Source organism: Talpa occidentalis, unplaced genomic scaffold (genome assembly GCF_014898055.3).
Source record: "Talpa occidentalis isolate TD23 unplaced genomic scaffold, MPIMG_talOcc4v2.1 talOcc4.9, whole genome shotgun sequence".
In the NCBI taxonomy this organism is placed as follows: domain Eukaryota; kingdom Metazoa; phylum Chordata; class Mammalia; order Eulipotyphla; family Talpidae; genus Talpa; species Talpa occidentalis.
In genome coordinates, this window is record NW_023605305.1 from 85,788,495 (window position 1) to 85,813,926 (window position 25,432).

At 41.5% G+C, this 25,432-nt stretch overlaps 1 protein-coding gene and 1 long non-coding RNA gene across 6 annotated transcripts in view; both read right to left on the reverse strand.

Annotated features, from left to right (window-relative positions):
• Window positions 1–25,432, reverse strand: part of ATP10B (ATPase phospholipid transporting 10B (putative)) — a 342,867-nt gene that overhangs the window by 152,525 nt on the left and 164,910 nt on the right. The window lies entirely within an intron of this gene.
• LOC129145102 (uncharacterized) lies at window positions 14,977–15,680 on the reverse strand. Its single transcript, XR_008550164.1, has 3 exons — window positions 15,648–15,680; window positions 15,437–15,535; window positions 14,977–15,169 (listed from the first exon to the last, which is right to left on the reverse strand). It is a non-coding gene; the product is annotated as an uncharacterized LOC129145102 (long non-coding RNA).

The following is a 25,432-nucleotide window of genomic DNA, read 5'->3' on the forward strand; positions in this document are numbered from 1 at the left end:
TATAGGAACCTTGTCCTTGAGTAGAAAAAAAGGGAATGGCACCAAGCACAAATGAAGGAATCACCTCTGATAGATGTGCTGACACTGAGCAGGAGGAAAGGTGAGAAAATAGGCAAATAGACACAGATGTAGGTGGAGAGGTAGATTTGTTGGTGGGAATGTGTGGGAGTTTCCTTCTATTTCAGTTTTTTTCAGTGAAAGGAAAGAAGCAGCAAAATTCATTGGCTAAAGTGGAAGAATGGGCAGAAGGATGTTGGGAGTTTGAGGAATGAGAAGATATAAAACACTCATACGGTGAACAGAACATTTGTGCTAGGAAATAATTTTATTTATCCTAAAATAGTCCCATAGTCAGGTCTTATTAAATCTATTTTACAGATTAGGATACTGAAGTTGTAGAGATAAGCAACTTGTCAGAAATACATAGTAAGTAAGTAGCAGAATTTGGATTTAATTTTTACCTGTCTGCTCTTAATTATTGTGAAGGATAAAAATATTTGCATAAGGTATAATTCTTGGCTACAGAGCTTAAACCAATTGTTACGGAAAAAAACCACCTTTATTTCAAAAGTTAAACAACAACCTAAGAAACTATATACGATGTTCCTAATGAAATTCTTGAAAAAATCTTACTTCAAGGAGATAATTTTAACTTGGAACAGAATGCTGGGGGGTTTCATGGTGGTACCTGAGTTAATATTTAGATGAATGGAGAAGATGCATAAAATGTGTAGATTGAAATATTGAGAGAAAGAAATGATAAAGGGGTGTTTACAGAACAGGGTTTTGACAACCCTAACCTGAATGGAAATCAGGCTAGGTTTGTCAAACTTTACATGTATTGATATGTTTCCCCCTAATGCAGATAATTTAACACTGAAAAGACATGATGCTGAAATGGAAGAGTAATTGTTGAGAGGGTGAGTGCAGTTGGTGGGAGTGCTGGTAGAAAAATCTCAGTCTTTGTGGAATGGGGAACCAGAGGACCTCGTCTGGGGAAACCACACTCAATGTAGAAAAATGATGGAATAATTCCAGAAGGTGAAAGTCAGAAAGGGTATTCCTAAGTTCAGTCTGTCCACATCCCTGGTTGATCTCTGAACTATGCGTGATGGAACAGATTTCAAGAATAGGAACAAGGGCCTCCCTGGTGGCGCAGGCGGTCGAGCACCGCACTGTGAAGCTGTCTGCAACCTCTGCAGCGTCGGTTCAATCCTGGCCGGCCGGGGAGGGTCCCACATGGCAATGCAGACCTCTCCTGTCTCTCCTGCTGCTCCCCTCAGCAGTGTATTTCATCAGTCTTCCTGTTCTGTTCCCTGCTGTCTTTGGTGGGTCCTCTCGCCCTCCCGCGCATCTGGCCTGTACCCTGGTTCTTGTAAAAATAAATAAATAAATCTTAATAAAAAAGAATAGGAACTAAAAACAAACAAGAAGATCTGAACTGACATAAAAGCTACCTGGACCCGGTACCCCATTTTCAGTACAATTCCAACCACGTGCTTATTGAAAGAAACTACATTTTATTGAAAGTAGCAGGACTCAGAATCTTCATGCTTAATATTCACAAGGCCTGGGGCATTAACTATATAAGACCCAGGAAAAGGTGACCAGTTCTTAAAAAGAAAGGGCCAATTTCTAGATGACCACATTTTGGAATTAGCAGACATGAAGTTTAAAGGAATTGTTATAAACACTCAATATGGTATAAAAAAATGCATGCAATGAATGAAAAGATGAAAAATAGCAGTGATATGGGAACAATGAAAATATCCTATATTAATTTTCTAGGACTAAAATAAATACCTGAATTAAACATTTCACTCAACAGGGTAGTGGAACTTAGAGAGAATCTGAAGATGATCAACAGAAATTATCCAATATGAAGAACAGAAAGGAAATGAGAGACCCTCAGACTTGTTGGGTAGTAGAAAATTGTCTCTAGGGCCTCCCTGGTGGCGCAGCGGTTGAGTGCTGGCTTGCGAAGCTGCCTGTAGCCTCTGCAATGCCAGTTCGATCCCCGGCTGCTCCCCGGCCACTGGAGGAGGGTCCGGCATGGTGCGCAGACCTCTCCTGCCGCCCGCTGCTCCCCTCAGCAGTGTACTTCAGTCCTTCTGCCTGCTCTGCTCCCTGCTCTGGTGAATTCTTTCACCCTCCCACGCTTCTGACTGTACCCAGTGCTTGTATAAACAAACAAACAAACAAATAAATAAATAAATCTTTAAAAAATAATAATTAAAAAAAAAAAGAAGATAGGAGTTAAAAAAAAAAAAAGAAAATTGTCTCTAACATGTTATTGAAGTCCCAGGAGGATATGCATGAGAGAATACTTCATATGTGAAAAGATATGGTCAAAATCTCCCCAAATTTTGAAAAGAACAAATTTAACAGATTCAAGATGCTAAACCATGAGCAGAATAAATATGTAAAGGGCTATCAGCACATATGTGTCCTTGACAATGAAAAGTCAAGAAGAAACAAAAATCTCAAGAGGAGTCGTAGAAAAATGACCCATTACATATATGGGAACAATGACTTATTAAAGGACAGAAAAGATTTGGAATACCTTTAAGAGCCAAAACAAAACAAAACAAAAACCCAACGCAGAATTATATAAGCAACAAAAAATTTTCAGGAAGAAAGGCAAGACTTTCAAGATAAAAGAAAATTATGAGAGTTTATTGCCACTAGATCTGTACTACAAGAAATGCTAAAAGAACTACTTTAGGGTAAAATAAAATGATACCAGATGGAAACTTGAATCTCTTAAAAGGAATAAAAAGCATCAGAAGTGCTAAATAACTCTGTAAATCGAGAAAAGACTATTATTTTTGCCTTTTCTCATAATTTGCATATAATACATGTGATTGTATAATGAAAAGAATTACCTTCTGGGATTTTTACATAAGTAGCTCCTATGTATATAACAATAGCATATAGATGGAAATGAGAGAATAACAGGACTTGCATTGCTACAAAGCTTTTATATTCCACATAAAGTGGTACATATTAACTCTAACTGGACCATGAAAAATTAAGGATTTACATTTTAAGACCTAGTACAATCACTAAAACATAGTATGAAGTTCAGTAAAAAGCCAAGAGAAAAATTAAAATGGAATTCTAAAAATTAATGCAACATTTTCAGGCACAGAGGAACAATGATAACAAAAGACAAACTCAGAGAAGCAAGTTGAAAAACAATAACAAAAGAGCAAACCAAAACACAACCATGTAAAATTATATTAACTATCAAAGAATCTATCACTTCAATTCAAAGGTCAGAATGGAGAAAAATTAATGTATTAAAAATAAAACAAACATAAGATAAAAAGATACTTATAGCATGAAAGTAACTGGATGGGAAAAGATATATCATGTAAGCATTAAGCATAAAAACCACAGAGTGGCTATATTAAAATCAGGAATAAAATGATTTCAAGACAAAGATTAGGAGAGATATTTCATATTTCATAAGCTGTTCATTAGGAAGGTCTAACAATCATGCATATATATGCACCTAATAACACATCTTCAAAATATGTGAAGTAAATCTACAATTACAGGGAAATAGAAAATTCCACAACTATAGTTGAAGATTAAATGCTTTCCCCTTAGCAATTGGTAGAACTAAACAAAATATTAGAAAATACACAGATGATTTGAATACTGTTATTAACCACCTTTATATCACTGACATTTGTAGAACTACAACTAATAACTGCAGCATTCACATTCTTTTCAAAGACATGTTTTCATCAGGATATGTTAGGCCACAAATTTCTATCAGTCTAAAAAGTCTAAAATCATAAAGTATGCTCTCTGTCCGCAATGGAATTAAGATAAAAATCAATAGCAATAAGATATTCAACAAAGTTCTAAGTGTTTAGAATTAACTCTCTTCTAAATAACTTGTGGGCTAAAGGAGAAATCAATAGGCAAATCAAAATAATTTGAACTTATTGCAATGAGAATGAAATTTGTGGGGTGTAGCTCAATGACTACTTAGAAAGTTATTTATAACTATCCATATGTTAAAAAATCAAAGATCTAGGTTTCCAACTTAACACATTAGAAAAAGACCAAATTAAAGCCAAGGCAATAGAAAGAAGATGATGGTAAAAATAAAGATAAAATAAATTTAGAAATCAATGAAATAGAAATTGAAAACAAAACAGAAAAAAAAATCAATGAAACCAAAGGTGTTTTATCAAAGACGAATAAAATTGATATACTACCATTTAATTGTTTAAGAAGTAAGCAAAATACAAGTATCACTAAGCACTACACACCCTACAGCCAAAAAAGGGATAATAAGGGAATATTATGAACAACTTAGAGGTGAAAAATTTGATTGATGAAAATGTACAAATTTTTTGAAAGATATAAATGATCAAAATGGATAACATTTAAAATCAAGATGTAAACATGTATTTTCATACAACAAGATAATCTATGTATAGAAAATCCCAAAAGGTGGTAGTATCAAGTGAATTAAAAAGGTTGCAAAGTCCAAGGTCAATATACAAAAACAATTCTATTTTTTTAAAGGTTTATTTATTTATGCATACAAGAGATGGGGTATAGACCAGAGATGCGGGGGGTGAGAGGATTCATCAGAGACAGAGCGGGGAACAGAATAGTCAGACTGATTGAAATACACTGCTGAGGGGAGCAGCAGGCGAGACAGGAGAGGTCTTCTTCACCATGTGGGTTTTTCTCTGGCCGGCCGGGGATCAAACTTGTGCTGCAGACTGCGGATTGCTTCATAGTGCGGTGCTTAAACCCTTGCGTCACCAGGAAGGCCCAAACAATTCTATTTTTATAAATGGCCAATGGATAATTGAAAAATAAGATTAAAATAACAAACCCATTTATAGTGCCATAACAGTTAATTAAAAAATAATAAAAAAATTGAGAAAATTCAAGATTAAAAAACTATACTGTCTGGTTTCAAGACTTATTATAAATATAACTGTTAGTGTGCTATTAGCATAGATGCAGACAAAAAATAATGGATCTGATAAAGGTGCCAAGATCATTCAATGGGGAGAGGATAGGATAGTCTTTTTAACAACTTGTGCCAGCTTAACTGGGTATCTGAGTGGAGAAAAATAAACTCTCAGTCCTATCTTATGCCAAACACAAAAATTTGAAGTGAATTACAGACTGAAATGTAAGAGCTGGGCCTCCCTGGTCGCGCAAGGGGTTAAGATGCACACTGTGAAGCTGTCCACAGTTCTGCAGCACAAGTTTGATCCCCGGCTGGCCAGGGAGCAACCCACATAGTGCAGCAGATCTCTCCTGACTCACCCGCTGCTCCCCTCAGCAGTGTACTTCGGTCAATCTGCCGGTTCTGTTCCCCACTTTGTCTCTGGTGAATCCTCTCACTCCCCACACCTCTGGCCTGTATTCCAGCTCTTGGATGCATAAATAAATAAATCTTTAAAAAAAAAAAAGAAATAAAAGAGCTATAATTAAAAAAAAATGCAAGAGCTGAAGTAACAAAATTCCAGAAGAAAACAGAGGAGACAATAATTGTGATCTTGGGTTAGATAAACGTTTCTTAGGATACCCAAAACACCAGCTCTGAAAAAAAATAATTCACAAATTGTATCACAGCAAGATTAAAAGCTTTGGTTTTGAAAGAGAGAGAGAAAGCCAACAGGCAAGTCATACTGTTATAGAAAATAGATGTGACAAAGGAGTGCTATCTAGAAAATATAAAGGCCTCTTAAAAAGAAGTGAAGCAGCCTAGTTTGCAAGGTGGACAAAATATTTGAACAGGCACTTCATAAAAAGATGATAAATTAAATGGCCAATGCACACGTGAAAATGTGCTTGACACCATTAAGTATCAGAGAAACACAAAACCACTGACACACACACACACACACACACACACACAAACGCTAAGTTGCTAAAATGAAAAATGTTGACAATATCAAGTGTTGGAGAGAATTTGGAACAACCAGGACTCCCAGGTAGCATAAATCCAGTGAAAGATAAGCTGGATGACTTGAAAAACCATTTGGCAGTTTCTTACAAAGTTAAGCAAACACTTCCCAGGTAAAACAACAATTCCACTTTGCCACTTACCCAAGAGATAAGAAAATGTGTTCACACAAAGGCTTACATGTCTATATTTTTGTTCATAATAGTCAAAAACTAGAGACAATGGAAGCATCTGGCAGGTGAGCAGGTAAAGAGTTGTTGCAAATTTAAACATGGACTGTTAGCGAGAAGATGAACAGTAAGTTCAACAACGTGATCTCATTATGTAGAGTAAAAGAAATCAAATAGAAAAAGAATTATATACCGCATGATCGCATTTCTATGCAATTCCAAAATAAACTATAGTGAGAGAGAGTGGAGCAGGGGTTTCCAGTGGCCAAGAGGGTAAGGCTTGAGTGTGGAAGAGAATTCAGGTGGAAGAGAATTTGCATTTGGGATAGAAATGTTCTAGAAAAGATTTGGACTTTTAGGGGTGAACTAAATGTAGTACTGAATCTCAATGATGCACCCTGAAACTTCTATCATGTCACAACGCAATGTTACTTCAGGCACATTATTCTAAAAACAACAAAAAAGACTGCAAAATGAAATGCTCTTTATATTGACTTGGTGGTGGTGTTATAGTTAGCAAAACTTGGACTGCACATAAAAAATGGAAGCATTTTATTTTATTCAAATTATACCCCAAGAAAGTTGGGGAAATAATAAATAAGACAGAGAACAAAAGTGCTTATGAAATTAGCAAAGATGGGAGCATCAGATTCCACCTTTACCCCCATGAGGGTCATAAACCCTCGACATCTCTAGTTTTAAATTTGCACATTCAAACCCCATGTGGCACACACATCAAAGTACATCCATTTAAATAATGGAGGGGATTCTTCCTGCTATTCCAGCCACTCAGGGAGCACACAGCCTGCAGAGATCATGGATTAAATGAGAATGACCATGTTGCCTCTAGTCCTCAGCCTTCTAGTCCCATAAAGTGATGCCAGTGCGTACAGACACTAATTTTCAAAAGCACATACAGTCTCTAGTAACAATCCAGCCTTCCCTGAGCAAAATAGTCAGAAGGAGAAGACAAATTCCAGATGATTTTGCTCATACGTGGGATATAAAGATTGAACAAAGGAGTAGCTAACACTAAGCTAACACTGTGCTTTGGTGGTACATGTGGCGTGGTAACACACATCTGAAGAAGTGTGACTCTGTATCCCTAAACCATGCATTGTACAGTATACATGGTATTGTAGGCCAATGTGACCTTAGTGAAAAAAAAATGCAATAAAAAAATTCAGTTTTCACTGTGTAGGATTGCAACAAACAAACCAACAAAAACCAACGTATGTGGTATTATGTGGATGCTTTAAAGGATTTTTAAGAGTAATTTTGGCTAAATATGACTCTTGTTTTAGGGCTAACAAAGGCAATTTCTACATATGCTGTGAATTTCTTGAACCTAAAGTTACAGAGAAAAATTTGTAAACTACTCTGTGCTTTACACACCTCTAGTGGGGGAATCTATCACCTTACAAAGCATTCCATTCCATTTTAGACCACTGAACTGTCAATTTTCCAAATGTGGGGTCATTTCCCCACATTCTTTATGCATTGTCCCTGGCTTGAGGGGGCCAAGTTGAAAAAATTGTAATCTTTTCCTTGAGCATTATTTCAGATACCCAAAAGGACTTTGGGGCTTACCTCTGGCCATCTCTTTTTAATACTCAACAATCCAAGTAGTAGATTAATATTTCTTCCCATCTCTAATCAGTCCAGCTATGCCTGTGGCTTCCACCCCAACAAATGGTGAATTAGGCAATGGTGCATCAGTGATGCCTGCCTTCAAGTCAACAACTCAGCTGCTGCAAAGTACAGGCAGCCCTGGAAGAGTAGGCATGCCGCCACGAGTGGCGTCTGCAGCCGAGTTCTGTAAGGAGAAGTAGGAATGAGTCTGTGGATCCCTGTGCACCTCCGTCCCCCACAGGTTGCTGAGCAGCTCTCTGGGAGCGCACCATCCCGACAGCTTCCTAGCCAACTGGGCTCCCCTCCTAATGGGTCTTTATAAGCTCATGGAGAAGAATTGGCCTCCCCAGTTATCACTCACCCACCCACTCAGTCCTCATGGCCCTTGCCTGGCCTCCATCAGGGAGCTGTTTAATACTCAGTCAGGAGCTTTAAGAAGCTGCATGTCTGTCCTGCAGGCTTCTCTGCTGCCTCCAACTCTGAGGAACGCCTGCAGGCAGTTGCGCTGTGTGAAGTATTCACAGGGTCAGCCTGTCAGCAGCTGTCAGCAGCTGAACACTCTTATTCCTCAAGAGCTACAAAAGGAAGGAAAGGCAAATAGCTCTGAAATGCTACACAGAATCATCCAGTGCCTCTCTTCCTGCTGGTGCCATCAGTTGATATTCCAGACTCCCTACCAGGACCGAGGGGGAGGATGGGAGCAGTGTCTGCAGAGGCCCATCCCATTTTCCTGAGCGAGAAAGAAACCGGTCTAGAGGCCAGAGACATGGGTCCTAATCATGGCTCAACCTTGGGTTGTCTTCAGCAATGGTTTCGAGCCACCTCTTCTTGTCTATGAATGTGCTAAAAGAGCACAGAATAATCAGGCTGGCATGGCCAGGAACAAGGGCAACAGCGGCAGCCTGAAAAGAATGAGACCACTGCTAGTTAAATCTGTTTTGCTTTACATTTTCCAAAGGTCTTTCTAGCTCAGCCGAGGTTCTCATCATTCAAGGCAATCAGAGGCAGATGATTTGAAGTCCTCTTTAACCTCATAAGAAACTTTGCTGCAGAGGTGGACACAGTCACTCAAGGTAACTCAACAATCAGGGGCAGATCTGGGGGCTCAGGCAGGTCAGATTCCTTCATTGCTAGCAGGGGTCTCTTTATACCCTGTTTTGCAGAGTCTACTCTTCACCTAATTTTTCTTTTTTTCAGAACTTCTTAGTGAGTTCATATTAGATGCCAGGCTTTGGGGTAAGTGGTCACAAACACTGTTTTACACATGGAAGCATGAAAGCAGCCCTATGCAGGAGAAATGCATATGTGAAAACTGAGGCTCAAATAGGTAGAAGGTGCTAGAGTTAATCTCTGATTCCATAGCAAGCTAATGGGTAGTCCTGAGCCAGTGACCACCTCTCTGGCACTTGCTTCAGAGGGGGAGATGACTTCCTGATCTCCTAAGAACAAGCTGGGAAGGGTCATCTGTGCTAGTGGAAAGGAATCTTTGTATATGTGAATGACAATGCTTTCCTCACAGCTAGGAAATGGCCTGTGTGTGTCCAGGCTTGAGCCTGCACTGTACTGCTTACTGATTACAACAACACAAAACAGCCGTTACTCAGACCAGCAGGGCTGGTACCTTCCCAGAAGAGATTAGGCTCTATGGCAAGCACTTTAATCTGTAGTGATTACAAAGAGAAGGTCAGCAAGTCTTATGAACCTTAAATCCTGGAGTGCCGATTCCTCATGTTGGACCCACAGACAGAAAGGAGTTAATCCTGGCTGGCTAGAAAGGGGAATAGCTATTCCAGAGAGTCACCTTTTTCTTGCAAGTCTTTGCTTTTCACCTGCTGAGCAAATAAATGTCACCAAGGAAACGAGATCTTTTCTTACTGTCATTCTGCACTCAAGTACCAACACTTCAAATGATAGCAGTAGTTAGTTTTGGAAAAAGAAAGGTGGAGGGCATGGGGGAGGCCCCATTAGGTGCCGAAGGAAAGGAAAGAGAAGCACAATTTTGGGATTGGGGGGTGGTGTTTGGGGATTTCCTGCTTCTGGTTCTGGCTAAGTTCTTTGAAAGACAAGTCTACAGACATCTTAGCTGGTGAGCTCCAAGTGATTGAAAGGAACATGAAATAAGTTTTAATTGCTTTTTAAAAATGTTTATTTCTCCAGAAGTTCCTAAAGCAATCTTCTGGCTGCCTGAAGTCATTACCTCCAGATCCTTCTTGCTGCAATAGGAGGAAAGGGAACAAAGTGATAATTAAAAATGATTCTAATGGTGATGATGATCGTGGTAATAGCGTGTGCTGATCGCTTACTATATGCATAGCACTTTGCTAAACACTTTACACCCGGTATTTTATTAAATCCTCATGACAGCCCTGCGGGGTTGGCGTTATTACTGTCCCTATTTAGTTGATAATGAAACTGGAGCTCAGCGTCTTAGGAAGTCACCACAATCCTGAAAGTAGTGGATGGCCAGATAAGCTGGGGTGCAAACCTAGACTGTGGTCTGATTGCAGAGTTCAAACATTCACCCCAGTTTGTGTACAGTGTGGTGTTTCATGTAAGCCTTTCGGACATCACACAGCCATTTCCAGAGAAAGCCGGTAAGAGAAGAGATATCTTAAAAATATACTGTAGGAAAGAATCGATCGCCTTGATAAGAGAGACCTTGTCTGAGTGAGTCACACCACCCTGGCCCAGACACTTAACCTTTATTTCCATTTTTCTTTCAGCTTCAGATTTGTGGGAAGAAGAGGAATGATAAGAAAAGGGGTTTGGAAACAAAAGGAGGCAGTGAAAGAAGATCTGTGAAGGATCATAAAACTACATTTTTGTAATTTTAATTTTTTCATTAAAATCATTTTTTTTTTTTTTTTTTTTTTAGTAATTGATGCGGTCAAGTAGCCAGGAGTGATGGCAAACTGCAGTGATCTTGGTTTGGCCTATGAACCAGGGCATCCAGACAAGGCACAAATCTACAGCAGGAAAAATGGACTTGAGTTAAGCTTTTTATTTAAAACTTTTCTAAAGCATCAGAAAACTCTAGCTTAATAGTACCTTGGGATTTTACTAGGACTTATCTTGCCCTCAGAAGACAGACACTGTCCAAAGATATTTCTGATGGTCCTAAATCGGTGGTGTGGGGTGGACATAGCCCAGAGGACATCGAACAGCCCCGCCTCCACCCTGAAAGACTCCTCCAATCCCATGGCTGAGAATTCTTTTCTAGTTTAACTTTCTAGAAGCTAAATATTTAAGTTCCACATTGTATTTAAAAGTTCTATTTTGTCACTAGAGTGAAACAAGAAAAAGAGCTCAAGGGAGGTTTAACTTACTGATTTTTGCATTGTCAGCCCCAGCCTAATCATGCAAATTTGCTACCTGATGCTTGTTTGCAGAGCAGCCAGGTGTCAGCAGTGCCAGGGCACAGCCAAGAGATGCTGCAAAACTCATCGACCTGTGGGTGAGAGCCCACAACACTGTGTCACCCCTCTCTGGACTCCCCTAAGCTGACTCTAGTTCTGAAGCCCACTGTTTCTCCTGAGCCCCTGGACACTACCCTCCCTTGGCTGGAACCTTAGGTTCCAGAGCTCATGGCTCCCTGAAGATGCTGCCAGGCCCCGCCCCTGTGATGAGTGCAGACACAGTGGCTTTGGGGCTTGCTGGGTCCTAACCACTCTGGATAATTTTCACCAAAGTTTGATTCAGAGTTTATGCTCTAGGCAGACATGAGTCCCTAGGAGCACTTCAGGCACAGGTGAGCTCAGGTTGCGTCACAATGACAGGCCTGGGCTACTGTCAGTTGGGAGACACATTTCCCACGTAACAAGTCCCTGTGGATCATACAAACAGCAGTTTCAACATGACCCCTGTCACCAGCTGCATAGGCACAGTGCCCTGTGGCCTGGCTCAGGTGGGCCCTCTGTTCTGAGCCTGGGTGACAGCAGGGATACAGGATAGGAGCAGGAGGAGGAGGACAAGATAGGAGGAGAAACTCAAGGCAACCTGTCTGACTCCTGCAATCAAGTCTATGACCTTGAGCAAAAACACTTAATATCTCTTGCCTCACTTTCCTCCAAGTGTTGTGAGGCTTAGATGCATTACCAGGGGTCAGGGCTTAGAGGAAACAGTGCTGGCTCGTTCTCAGCAGGGCACAGCCTCTGCTATCATTACCATCATCTTTATTATTATTATGCCTCTGAATGCATAACGGACACCAGCTGATTCTTTCTATGCTGGCTTTCTATGTCAGGTTTTTTATTTTTTATTTTAATGGTTTTCTGCTAAAAATAAATATGAGGAACCACTGGGCAGGTTCATTTTCCCATCAAGAGCTTTTAAGACTAAATGACACCCAGTAGAAGGCTGGATCCCTCTTATTTTGTAGGATAAATCAAAACTGTCGTATGACGGAAGGGAAAGCTTCATGACGTGATCTTAGGCCAAGAGAGGCGGCTTCTAGTCTCTTCTTTGCCCTTCACATTTAAAGAACTCCATGCAGTTCCACGTCAATCTAGTTTCATTCTTACTGTTCCCCTTGCAGTGTGTTCAAGTTAACAGCCAGTATGGGCACCCTATGTCCCACCCACATCTACGTAGCAGAGTAGGTGAGGGCCTTAGATGACAATGAGAAATACATATTGAAGACTACAGTGCAGTGCTTGTCCTTAGTAACTTTGGGTTCAAATTCTGGGCTGTGCCATGGACAGCTCTGTGACCTTGATAAGTTATCGAACATTTCTACCACGGCCCAGAGAGGGTGTGTCACCCAACCAAGGCCACACAGCAAAGGGGGCAAAGCTAGGACTGGAACCTTGGAGTTCTGATGACAGATTGCAAAATGGCTGCCGTGGGGGGGTGCAGGGCACAGCAGACTGTGTGCTGCTAGGCTATGGAGTGTACTGGAGACCCTCACAATGAGCTGGAGTTGTCACCATGGGAAAGCCACAATTTAGACCTTTCTGTGTTCTCTGCACTATGGCTGTCTTTCCTACTCACTGGGTCATATCCCTGTTATATCTCTGCATTTAGAATCCAGGCCACTTGCTAAAATAAGTCCTGCTCAGAGAGGAGCCCTGGAAATAGTTCAGCACAAGGAGTTATCCAGCATTAGGCCAAGTAAGAGCCACTTAGGTTATAATGCTTAGAGCAACTGGCTGAGGTCACTCACACTTTCCAATGTGAACATCTTATTTCACAAACTATTCTGCAAATACCTCCATTGTGGGCCTGGCGCGCCATGCCTCTGAATGTCACCACCATTTACCAGTGTACTCTGTGGGGTAATCACTAATGTCTCTTTCCCTGTCCAGAGATGGGAGGTAACTTGTCCAAGGTCATACCTACAGTGGCAAGTTTGGGACTTGAACTCAAGATTCATCACTGGGTGACAAACTGACTGCTCAGGGCTCTTCTTAGTTTGCAGATGGACTTAGTCTGGACTGCATCCTGTCTTGGGGAAAGAAAAATAGTAGTTGGGCCTCCCCGGTGGTGCAGCGGTTGAGTGCTGGGCTGTGAAGCTGCCTGCAGCCTCTGCAGTGCTGGTTCGATCCCCGGCTGCCGGCGAGGGTCCCGCATGGTGCGCAGACCTCTCCTGCCACGCCCGCTGCTCCCCTCAGCAGTGTACTTTGCCAGTCTGCCTGTTCTGCTCCCAGCTCTGGCTCTGGTGAATTCTTTCATCCTCTCGCCCTTCTGACTATACCCAGTGCTTGTATAAATAAATTAATTAATTTAAAAAGATTCTTAAAAAAAAAGAAAAATAGTAGTTGCCAAAGTATTAAAAACAATTGTAAGATTTCACACACAAATGTGGCTTCTTGAATCCTCATTAGCTCTACAAGGCAACAAGGGCTGGAGCTGAGCAGCCTTCACCCTTGTCAGGCCCAAGAGCTCTAGTTCACTGCCTTCCCAGGGACCCGGTGGTGGGATGACCTCCAAGTTCTTGACCCACATCCTATTTATTATATCTGGTCTTGGCAGGCACCTACATTTGTGACCCCAAGTTCCTGAAGGGTCCTTTTCTAGCCCTCCCAGTGCTTCCCCACAGGACTGGGCTCCATGAACCAGCCTGTAATGGGTTACACTGTGAACCTCTGAGAGAGATGATGAATTTCTCACCCCTGGGATGTGGGAATGTAAACTATTTGGGAATAGGTCTTTGCAGATGTCATTAAATTAAGATGAGGTCATACTGAATTAGGATGGATTCTACTTTCATCTCATGCGTCCTTAGAAGACCTAGAAATACACCAGAGGGAAGCTGCCATGTGAAGTGGGAGGCAGAGATGGGAACTAAGCCTCTACAGCCCAGGGTCTACTGGAAGCTGGAAGAGGCCAGGAAGGAGCCTTCTTAGGGGCTCCAGAGGGAGCAGGTTCTGCTTTCACCTTGAATTCAGACCTCTAGCCTGAGGTACTCTAAGTGAATGGATTTTGGTTGTGTTAAGCCACTGGTGTGAGGTGCTTTGCTCAGGCAGCCCTGGGAACAGAACACACCACACCCCTTCCACCTACTCCTTTCAGATCTTGTTCTCGGACCTGGCTTTTATCTTTGTTCTTCATTCTTTTCTGCCTCCCCTCTCTTCTCATCCACTCCCTGCTGCATCTCTAGCACCTTCCCCCTATATGCCTCTGATCTACTGCAGACTTGTCTGTCTGAAGACTCCCTGGATGAAAAGGGTCTAATTCCAAGTTTGGCCAAAAGGGAAGGGTGTGGGTGTGAAGAGCAGTGGCCAAGAGGAGTGGGTGTGTGCAGGGATTGAGAGAGCTGGCTTGCAGCTGGTGGCATAAGTTGCCAAGCGGCCAGGATCAGCTGCTCACATCTGGAATGTGTAGCAGGCAGCTCTGCAGCGCCACCTCTGGAAGCTGCACAAATGACATGCTTGCCCAGATCTGTGAAACTGGCTCAGACACCCTGCCCCCCAGCATCTCCAAATCCATGCTAGCAGCTTCTTAGCATTCAGCACAGCCCTGGCTGGTGAAGCTTAGACAGGCCCCTGGCTCCCTACAAAACAGGGAGCTGACGGTTTTTTTCTTTTCCCTTCCTCATTGCTTAATCTGTCCACTTCCTGATACTAATGGATTTTTAAATGAGCCTAGGACAATAGATAGCATTTCCCAATTAAAACCAAATACCCTTCATTCACCCTTTACACAGCCACTGGGTGCAAACGAGTGTGGGGATCATGGGTCCAGCCCAACAACTCTCTCTTACTCACTGCTTCCCACCTTCTCTGCCTGCAGAGCTGAGGCACCCTCTCCTGGGACCTGCTCCTTCGGGGTGCTCTGGGGTGCAGGGGTGAATTCTAGATGCCAGCAGGAGTGATGCTGGCTGAGATTTGTGAGCAGTTGCAGGGCTCAACTCAGAAAGGATTTTCCCCAGTCCTCTGGTATCGGTTGGTTTCATAACCACTGAATTCAGATGCTTCTGTCAGGATGGAAGGAAATCATAATACAGCTACAGAAATTCATAGGAGGCTTGAGACAGGGTGTGGTAAGGGTCTAAAAACCATAGCCTCTGATTTTATTTTTTGTAAGTTATTAGAAAGGAAAAAAAATGTAGTGCTTGCTTACTAGGTGCCTGCTCTGGGCTTGGTCACTTCATGCCTGATCTCTAATTTTTGTAAGAATGTTTGAGGAGGATTATCTGTTTTATAGATGAGGAAATAGCCACTCCTAAAGTTAAGTGACTTACCTAACACCACACACCTAGTAAATGTCAGTACTGAATACTGCTTGTCTGAATCCAAATCCATATTTCTTCTCCTACTGCAGAGGGGACTTTCACTGTTTACTAGAGGGAGTAGAAATTAAGTAAGTAAGTTTAGGAACTGAGCTCAGGCTACTTTGGATGGTCACAGCAAATAGTGAAGTTACAGAGGAGATTTTCTTTATTCATGTCTTACCTGTATGGGAGAAGAAATGCCTGGCAGACTCTTCTCCCATCACACTCAAAATTATAAATTCTCAGACCTCAGTTCTCTCCTGAAAGAAGATTCAAGCTGACGCCAAGAAATACCTTCCAGAAGGTTCTAGAACTACAGGACAGCATGATGAAGGAGCTAGAGGTTGCCTGCTCTTTTTACAACCCAGCAGTCCTATGAGAGTCAGTCCCAATGTGGGTTCAGCTTTCATATCTCTTTCCCAAGTCTTCTCACCATCAATTGGAAGATGGGGTTCCCTATCATCATTATCATCCATGCAACAGAGAAGGAAGCCCTCTGAGAATTAAGAAACTTGTTTAAGATGAAGACACATTAGCTAGCCATGGTGCTGGGTCTCAAATCCAAACTCTCTGACTTCACACTCATTTCTGGCAGTTAAAATAGCAGAAGTGAAGCTCTTGTGTGGTCTATGTGTGGATGAGCCCAGCCTTTGGAGCTGGCCTGTGGTCTATTAGCCGATGATGAGTTCAGCACCGAACTTGGTGGAAGAGCGGACAGAGCATAAATGACACATAAGTGGGCAGAGATGGAATCTCTTAGCCTGTTGTCTTCTAGTTGGTTGACTAGGAACATTCACCAGGAACGACTATACAGACCACATCGCATCCTCACTACACTGCATCAAGTCCCACTTTGGCATCTTGTTATCAATTAATCCAAACCAGACTGAGAGCGTTGAGCTGCTTAAGAGCTAAGCTCCTGGATATTGGGACAGATCACAATAGGAGAACACATATTCCTTCTTCCCCCAACGCTACGGGTAACCTGTGATTTCTTGTGTGCAGGTAGCACTAACGAAAGATGCATAAGGAATTAACCTGTCACTGAAAATGGAGAAAAGAGAAGGTTCTGAATGGTTTTGCTGTGTTTGTGCTTATGTGCCTGCTGGTGGTTTCTACACATGACTTCACTATAGAAACTTTCTTCTTGTGTCCTAGCTCCATATGTCACCTTCTCATGGTGCTCTACTAGGCCTGTTTCATAAGCTGAGGTTCATTACAATCCATCAAAATGCTCCCAACCCCCTCCTCCATTACTGACCCCCATTTAAACATGACCCTGCGGCTTACTCAACTGTCCAGTAACCTGGCTTGATTTTTCTTCTTTTTTCATCCCCAGTAAATTCTGATGGCTCTAACTGATAGAACTTCTAGACTCCCTACCCATGCCTCTTCACTGTCTAGGGGTCCATCACCCACTCTCTTGAGTTTATACAGTGTCTCCCTCATTCTGTCTGCCATTACGTTCACTCCTCAAAAAACTGCTTAAATACCCTAATGGATCTTCACTGCCTTCCAGATAAATCCAAACCTCTTGATATAACTTGTTATAAGAGATAACACAATTTAGTTCTTGGTAGTTTCTCTAGCAAAAGCCATTCTTCCTCCTCAACTCTCCAGGCCAGCCATGATGACTTTCCTACAGACCCCTGAGCCCCTGATTTCTCTCTCAAGACCTTTGGATACCTTGACCTTTAATCAGGGAAGTCCCGGAATGTTTTCTTCTGGTTTTCCCTCCCCATTCCTCAGATCCCAGTGTAGTCACCTCCTGTGGGAAATATCCCTTCCACCCATTTCCTGCAAGCCCCCAGGTCAGCACCTCTGGCCACCTGCTGTCTGCACTTGCGCTCCCATATTGGAACTGCTAGCTTCCTCATCTCTTGCTTCCTGACAGAGAGCTCTGTGAGGCCACAGACTGTTCATTATTAAGCACAGCAGCAGGTCTGTGGTGGGCACTCAATAAATATTCATTATTTCTTTTCCTTCCCTCTTAGTTTCATTGGTGCTGACCACATCAGCCACTGTCAGTGTCTCTCAAACATGTCCCCAGGGTCCCCAGCTCTTTGGGCTCTCTATCTCCCTCTCACGTCCTCCTCTCTTTTCCCCTCAGAAAAAGTTGTTTCAGGCTCATGCCATGAAATGTCACTTCAAAATATTTGACAAAAACCGGAAGCTTAGTGGTGGTGTTCTTTTTCCTCGAGTCTTCCACAGTGACAGGATGAACTGAGCCTGAAGTGGCTCTACGTTGCTATGGTAACTGAGCACGGTGTCATCCTTTCACTTTCTTTGTAGGGAAAAATGTATCTCTTTTCCTATAACTAGCAAGAGAAGAGGACTGATCTTATTGTTTGCTTGATACCTAATAGCTCAAAGAATTTGTTCTCAATTTTCTAGTGCTTTCATACCATTCTGGAAATTCTTTGCTCCTGATCCAAATGGGCAATCAGAACTGGCACTACCACTGTTACCATGTCCTTGGAACTCACAAAGGCTTTGCGGGGGCAGTTCTGCGTTGTTTGACCCAAAGGGTCTGGAGTGTGTGGGATTGTTTGTGATGGGGGATAGGTTAAAAGGAAGTCTTGTGTCACATTTTGTCCTGGTTGAACTAGGTAATTAGAGGTAAGAACTCAAGAACTCTCTGAACACAGAAGTCTTTACTGTAAAGATCAGAAGAAGATTCTTTGAGGCCCAGAATCTTTGTGCACCCTCTAATTGGCTATATGTGTGGGAGTTAGAGATGGCTGCTTGGAGACATTCTTGACTTTAAGTAGGGCAGTCACAGTTCCAATTCTTAAGTGAAAAAAAAAGTCTTTACATAAAATGGCATTAATGTATGTAAGAGAATAAAGGTAAACCAGAGTCAATTCAAACTCTAGGGGGTAGGTCCTCCTGTTTTTTGTTTGTTTGACCCAGGAAAATTAGTAAATATGATGCCTTCTAACTGTAGAGTCTTCATATATCCCTGGGTTGTTTTTCAGTTGGGTTGCCAATGCTATAAGGTAGGCTGGTGATTACCTGGAAGCCCAGAGAGACTAAGTAACCTACCAAAGGTCACAGAGCAGGATCATGAAAAGTTCGGTGAGAATCAGGGTTTGCAAACTTGAAATCCAATGACTATTCCACTTACCAGCCAAGGATTTGCTCTTGAAAGAGACCTGGCCTTTCTGACTGTAGCTATCTTATTTGCATTGTAGTGCCCTTGGCTGTAATATATATTCCTGGCAAAAGCCTCTTGAGCAAGACATTTAAGCTGATCTTCTAGAAGTTTCTCAGTGGGATCTATATCCATGTTGTGAACTGAATTTGCTACTGCTTCTTTAATCCCACTATAGCCAGTACTAGTGGGATCCTCATTTTAAAAATGAAGAAAGAGCCTCAGAAGGGTTAAGTACTAAAGGATCAAGGACCTAATAATTTGGCAACCACATGTGAAAAGGAAAGAAGGAAGGGAAGAATGTAACACTCTTATGGATGAATATTTTACCTGTCAACTTTTGGACCCTGTGCTAGGTACTTTCAGAGTTAATCTCGTAGCATTCTTGTAGGGAGGCATTTATTTTATGTGTGAAGAGACTGAGGTCCAAAGAGGTCCAAAGATGGCATTCTGGCTATCATGTAGCAAGCAGGTAGCAAAGCAAGAATATCAGGCCAGTTCTACCTGACCAGGCAAAGCTTGTGCACTTAATATCTGCAAGGTGCAATCTCCTATATCTCCTATTAGTGACATCAACTTTGAAAAGCTGTAGGGAATGGACATTGGGAAACAAACTCATGCTTAAAAGGCTAGGAGATGCTCTTAGATCCCCATGTAATGGACCCCAAGTTGTGCTGGTGACAGTACATTGCTATCTGTCCCTAGTTAGCTTTATGATATTGGGCTAACCATCCACCCTATCAGTATCTATTGTCTCATATGTAAAATCTTGTGGCTGGATGAAGTCACTTGATCACTGAATGATAAAGACTTCAACTCATATGCCAACGATGAGTAATTAATTGGTAGCGGCTTGCTGGAATTCTCTATTGTGAAGAAACCTGAGGCTGCACTTATGCTGTGATCATTTCAGGGTCCTGGGCATTGAAGGTGGGAATGAGGGCAAATGTGTCACTGGTTTGCCAACCCAAGATAGAGCAGTAAATATTTAGTTTTATCATCTTTGTCTCTTGCAAAGTAATTTCCATATTTGCTTCATGAAGGGCCTCCCCGGTGGCGCAGCGGTTGAGCGCTGGGTTGTGAAGCTGCCCGCAGCCTCTACAGCGCTGGTTCGATCCCTGGCTGCTCCCCGGCCACCAGAGGAGGGTCCCACATGGCGCGCAGACCTCTCCTGCTGCCTGCTGCTCCCCTCAGCAGTGTACTTCGGTCCTTCTGCCTGCTCTGCTCCCCGCTCTGGCTCTGGTGAATTCTCTCACCCTCCGGCGCTTCTGACTGTACCCAGTGCTTGTATAAATAAATAAATAAATAAATAAATAAATAAAAAAATCTTTAAAAAAAATTAAAATGCTTTAAAAAAAAAAAGGAAGAAATTCTCGCATTCTGCATGAATAGTGATTGTCAAGGTACAAGAAAGGACTCTCCTTGATGTAATAGTGAAGAATTTGCTGAAAAATTCCATCTTCCTCCTCTCCAGGTCCATGATGACTTCATAGATTGAATTGTTCAAAGTTTTGCTTTTATCTTTTCAGATTAAAGAATCATAAAATTTAAGTTCATCTCCTTTTCTTAATCATTCTCACCACTAGAGAAATGGGAATGATTTTTTCACTTATTGAAAAATTTAGGATTTTTCACTCTGGGAAGTAGCTAATTTAAATGCAACATGAGGGCCTCTCCAGTGGTGCAGCGGTTTGAGTGCTGGGCTGTGAAGCTGAGTGCAGCCTCTGAAGTGCCCGTTCGATCCCCAGCTGCTGGGTGAGGGTCCCACATGGTGCGCAGACCTCTCCTGCCGCCCGCGCTCCCCTCAGCAGTGTACTTTGTCAGTCTGCCTGTTCTGCTCTCCCCTCTGGCTCTGGTGAATTCTCTCACCCTCCCATGCTTCTGACTGTACCCAGTGCTTTTATAAATAAATCTTTAAAAAAAATAAATACAACATGATTGAATAGACAGAAAGCCCCAAGTAGGTATGGACTTTTTAGGAAATACATAAATATGATGAAGTGGCTTCTTTGGAAAACTGAGTCAAGAAAGTACCTTTAAGGCAGATGTTTCCCAAGTGTGATCTTATGAACATTTGGGGACTCTTGGAGGTTCTTCAGGGAGAGCTGCGTGAGGTAGACTGGGCGGCCTTATTTCTTGAATTACACCTCTCAGCACTGCTTCTTTTTTATTTTATGAATCAGATTTCCATGCAGGATTTAGTGTAAGCCTAACAAATTTGAAAAGCCAGGTATTAAGTCAAATAAATTACTGAACCCATTCTATCAGGAATGTGCCAGAGGATTGCTGAGACAAACTTACCAATTCTAAAAGTTTATACCATTTTTTTTTTTTTTGAAGGATAAGCTGAAAGATAGCAGCTGGAGGAAACTACGGTCTATCTAACATTACAGGAAGGAGACATCACATGTCTTCCAGGATACACATTGTGGGTAGAATGCAGCTGGTTAAGTCTACATATCCAGTCATGAAATTGCTCTTGTGTGGCTGGCACCCTGCTTTCTCCTTTTTAGAAATACCCACATTGTTTACATAAAAAAGAGCATGCTTGCTCCTGAGCTAGTAGGAGGATAGAAGAAACAGCAAGTACTCAGAATTAATTAACTTTCATTTACAAAGCAGCATCTATGACATACATGATAATTAAAATATGTTAGTTATTATTCTGTTTGCTTTGCTGAGCAACATGTACCCATACAAGCAAACGCGCGTGTGCTCACACACACACACACACACACACACACAGAGAAAAATCTGTCATCCTTATTATGATCTGAAGGATGTTTGGATTTTCTTGGAAGTACTTCATGGATGGCTGTAGGGGACAGAATTGGCTTTGAAAACCAAAAGAAACAGAAGAATTTACATGAACAATCCCTACTACTTATCCAACATGTATTATATGTCATACATCACAGCAAAAACTGTTATAATAATGCTAATATAATAATGTAGCTGACACACCTCACTGTGTGCCAGGAACAGTTGTAAATGTTATATATACATTCATATATATATAATGCATAAATACACACATACACTAATTTAATCCACATACCAATCTACGAGTTCAGTTCTTATTTCTGTTTTACAGATGAAGAGACAGAGTCACAGAATTTTGGAAAAATGGTAAAGTCAGGATTAAAATCAGATTGTCTGGCTTCAGGTTTTATGATCCCAGCGGCTCATATGATGGCTACTTATTGTATCAAATTCTTTAAAGAAAAAAATGTTTTTAAAATTTATTTATTTATTTATACAAGCACTGGGTACAGTCAGAAGCACGGGAGGGTGAGAGAATTCACCAGAGCCATAGCAGGGAACAGAACAGGCAGACTGACGAAATACACTGCTGAGGGGAACAGCGGGCAGCAGGAGAGGTCTGCGCGCCCTATGGGACCCTCTTTCTGTTGGCCGGGAATCGAACTGGTGCTGCAGAGGCTGCGGGGCAGCTTTGCAGCCCAGCGCTCTCCCGCTGCGCCACCAGGGGAGGCCCAAGAAAATTTCTTATTAAACACTTCAGGCAGTTATCCCACCTTACAGGAGAGAAAACTGTAATTTTCACAAGTGTTAACAAGCTTGCCCCAAATCATCCAGCTTAGGAAATGACACAAATCAGGCTTTGATTGCAAGTTTGGCATTATTTCTACTATAGCAGCTGCTGATGTTGTAAAAGTCATGGCCACTTTCTGTTTATACAGACAGAGAAAACTGAAGGTAAGATGAGAAGCATCTGTCAGAGAGCCCCATCGTCATCCTCCCAAACACTGTCCATGTAAATTTCTAACTCTCTAACTCATTTCACCTATACCCTGGAAGAAGGTTGTGGGGAAACCTATGTCCTGATGAATTGTGGTTTCATGTGATGCAAGATTCTCTTATTTTTTGGCCAGGAAAGAGATGATAGAAAGTCAAAACAAATAAGCTTCCAAAGACTTCAATCAGGGGCACAGATACAGATGTGAAACAAAATTGGAGAATGATGTATTGCAAGGTTCTGTGGGTGGGAAAGACGTGATCAGACACTGTGTTTGAGCAAACTGTGGCTCCTGTCACCTCCTTGGAGGAGGACTCTGGACTGACAGGGGTACCTCAATCTGCACTTAATGATAAAATGACCCCAGATGAGGCCGCTGATGGCACTGAAGTGCAGTTTCTAAGCAATTGCTGCCTTTACAGTTGCTTGTGGATGGGCTGGCTAACTACTACTGAAGTGGAAAATGTGAGGCTGACCTATTGATCAGCTGAAGTTGGGACATAGCCTGTAGACTGAAAGTTTTAGGGAACAACTGATAAGTGCCCTCAAGGCCACACACATCAGATTCATGCTTTTCCAGATGATTGTACCCCTTGCTTTAGTCAATAAATACTCTGTAACCTAGTTGCTCAGGGCTCAGACTCTGGAGAGGGATGTCCCTGGGCCCGCTGGTGTAAAGCCTGCCAGCGTAAATAAAGAACTTCTCTCCTCCTCTCTGAGTGCTGCCTGGTTACCTGACAGAATCCTGCCCTAACATTACCACACACATCCATTTTGTCCGACTTCATTTCACTCCATCACACCAAAGGTTTCCTTTTGCTCCTTTAAAAGTCCCTGTCCCCATGTAGGCAACCACTGATTGGCTTTCTGATCTATTGATTATTGACATTTCCTAGAATTTTCTACCAATGGAATCGTGATTTTTTTTTTTTTTTTTTTTGGTGGGGGATGGTGCATCTGACTTTCACTAAGCATGAATATTTTGAGATTTTGCTATCTTATGCTTATCAGTAACTTCTTCCTTTCTTTTGTATGTGTTTATCTGCTGATGAATATTCAGGTTGCTTCTAGTTTTGGTGATAATAAAGCTATCCTGAATATAGCTATTATAAAGCTATCCTGGCAGCGGGTATGGAGCTGTTTCTTTTTTTTTTCTTGGGTTAGTACTTTGGAGGGGGTGACTAGAATAATGGGTATATCTTTAATTTTTTACAAGAAATAGCCAGCCTGTTTTACAAAATGAATTTACTACTATGTGTTCCAGCTGTGTATGAGAGTCCAGTTTCTATGTATTCTTGACAATGCTGGTTAAGTTAGTCTTTTAAGTTTGTGGACATCCTAGTGGGTTGCAGTAGTATCTTATTGCGGCTTTAATTTGCATTTTCTTAGCAACTGAAGATGTTCCACATCTTGTCATGTATTTTTTTTGCCACCTGAACATTTATTTTGTGAAATTTCTATTTAAATCTCTTTTCTATTCCTTAAAAGGTTTGTCTTATCATTCAATGATGAGTTATTTTATATATTTTAGATGTAAGTTCTGTATTGGATATATTTTCTCCCAATATATAGCTTGCTTTTATATTTTGAAGTGCAAAGTTTTCGATTTTTGAAATGCAAATTGTTTTCTTTCCTTACAGTTCATCCTTTTCTGTAGTATTTAGGAAATCTTTGCCAACTCCAAGGTCACTAAGATCTTACATTTTTTCCCCCTAGAAGTTTTGTAATTTTACATTACATTTAGGTTTATTATCAATTTTGAGTTAACAATTTTTGTTGATAGCATGAAGTTTCAAATTTCTTTTTTTTTTTTTTTTTGCATATGACAAGCCAAATGTTCTAAAACCATTCATTGGAAAGATTTTTCTTTTCCCACTTAATTGCCTTAGTACCTTGTCAGAGTCAGTGGACTGTATGTTTGTGGGTCCATTTCTGGACTCTATTTGGTACTGGCAATATTTACACACAGACTTGTATTTGATAAGAAAGTAGTCATACTCTCTTTAAGGGTCTTGATTATTAGAATCTTTTCATTGCCTTCAAAAGTATAGTTAAGCAAATTAAATGACAATGGAGGAGACAACTTGTACACAGGTAAGAATACACTGGGGTATTTTCACTGGAGTATAGACTTGTTGAGAAGAGAGACAATGTATTGTTCATCTGTTCCCCATGAATGGAGGAAAGATCAGACATGATGAAAGTTGAAAATAGTTGAAATAGGAATGAGGTAATCTCAGCTCTCGTGCTGGCTTTTTCATTCACTAGTGTTTCTCTTGTGTAGTTCTCTTTGTCTTCGAAACCTCTATTTTTAGAAAATGGGAGTATTCAAACAGGAAGGTAACAGAAGACTAGGATATGCATGGTAAGTATGGGGTGTCTATGGGGCAGAGGGGCTAGGCATGTTTGCAGTGCTTGCTACAGATATCTAAAGGTTAATGTAGGAAGTAGTTCAATTTACTGTGACAACAAGTAGGATTCCTTATTCTTGGAACTACTGACATTTGACATTTTAGGTTGGATAATTCATATGTGTGTGTGTTATGTACTGTAGGATGTTTAACAACATCCCTGGTCTCAATAGGCCTAACAATAGTACCACTCTCCAAATGTGGCAACCCAGCCCAGATATTTTCTGTCATCTACAGAATACAGTCAACGTAGCTGAGAACCACCCCTACAAAGGGTGCAAAAAATTTTCTGTTGAGTATGTCTGGGAAACCCCATTTTCAGCAGCAGGAGGAACTTAATCATGGTCAGACCCAAGCTGCTAGGTGAGGGTGGTAGAGAAAGGGAATTTATAGTTATATGCCAGTAGTAGGTGACTTTGCCTCATGGTGGGTATTTAAACGCTGTGGAGATAGCCAGAGTAGATGAGACTTACTAAGCCCAGTGTTCTCTTCTGTAACAAGGGCATAATAATGTTAACACTGCAGGGTTCTGGAAATATTAAATGAGATGTTGCACATAAAGCTCTCTGAACAGCACTGGTGTGTAGGCCATTTTCAGCACATAGTGGGTATTGTAGTTGTAGAGGAAGAAACACTTCCCTACA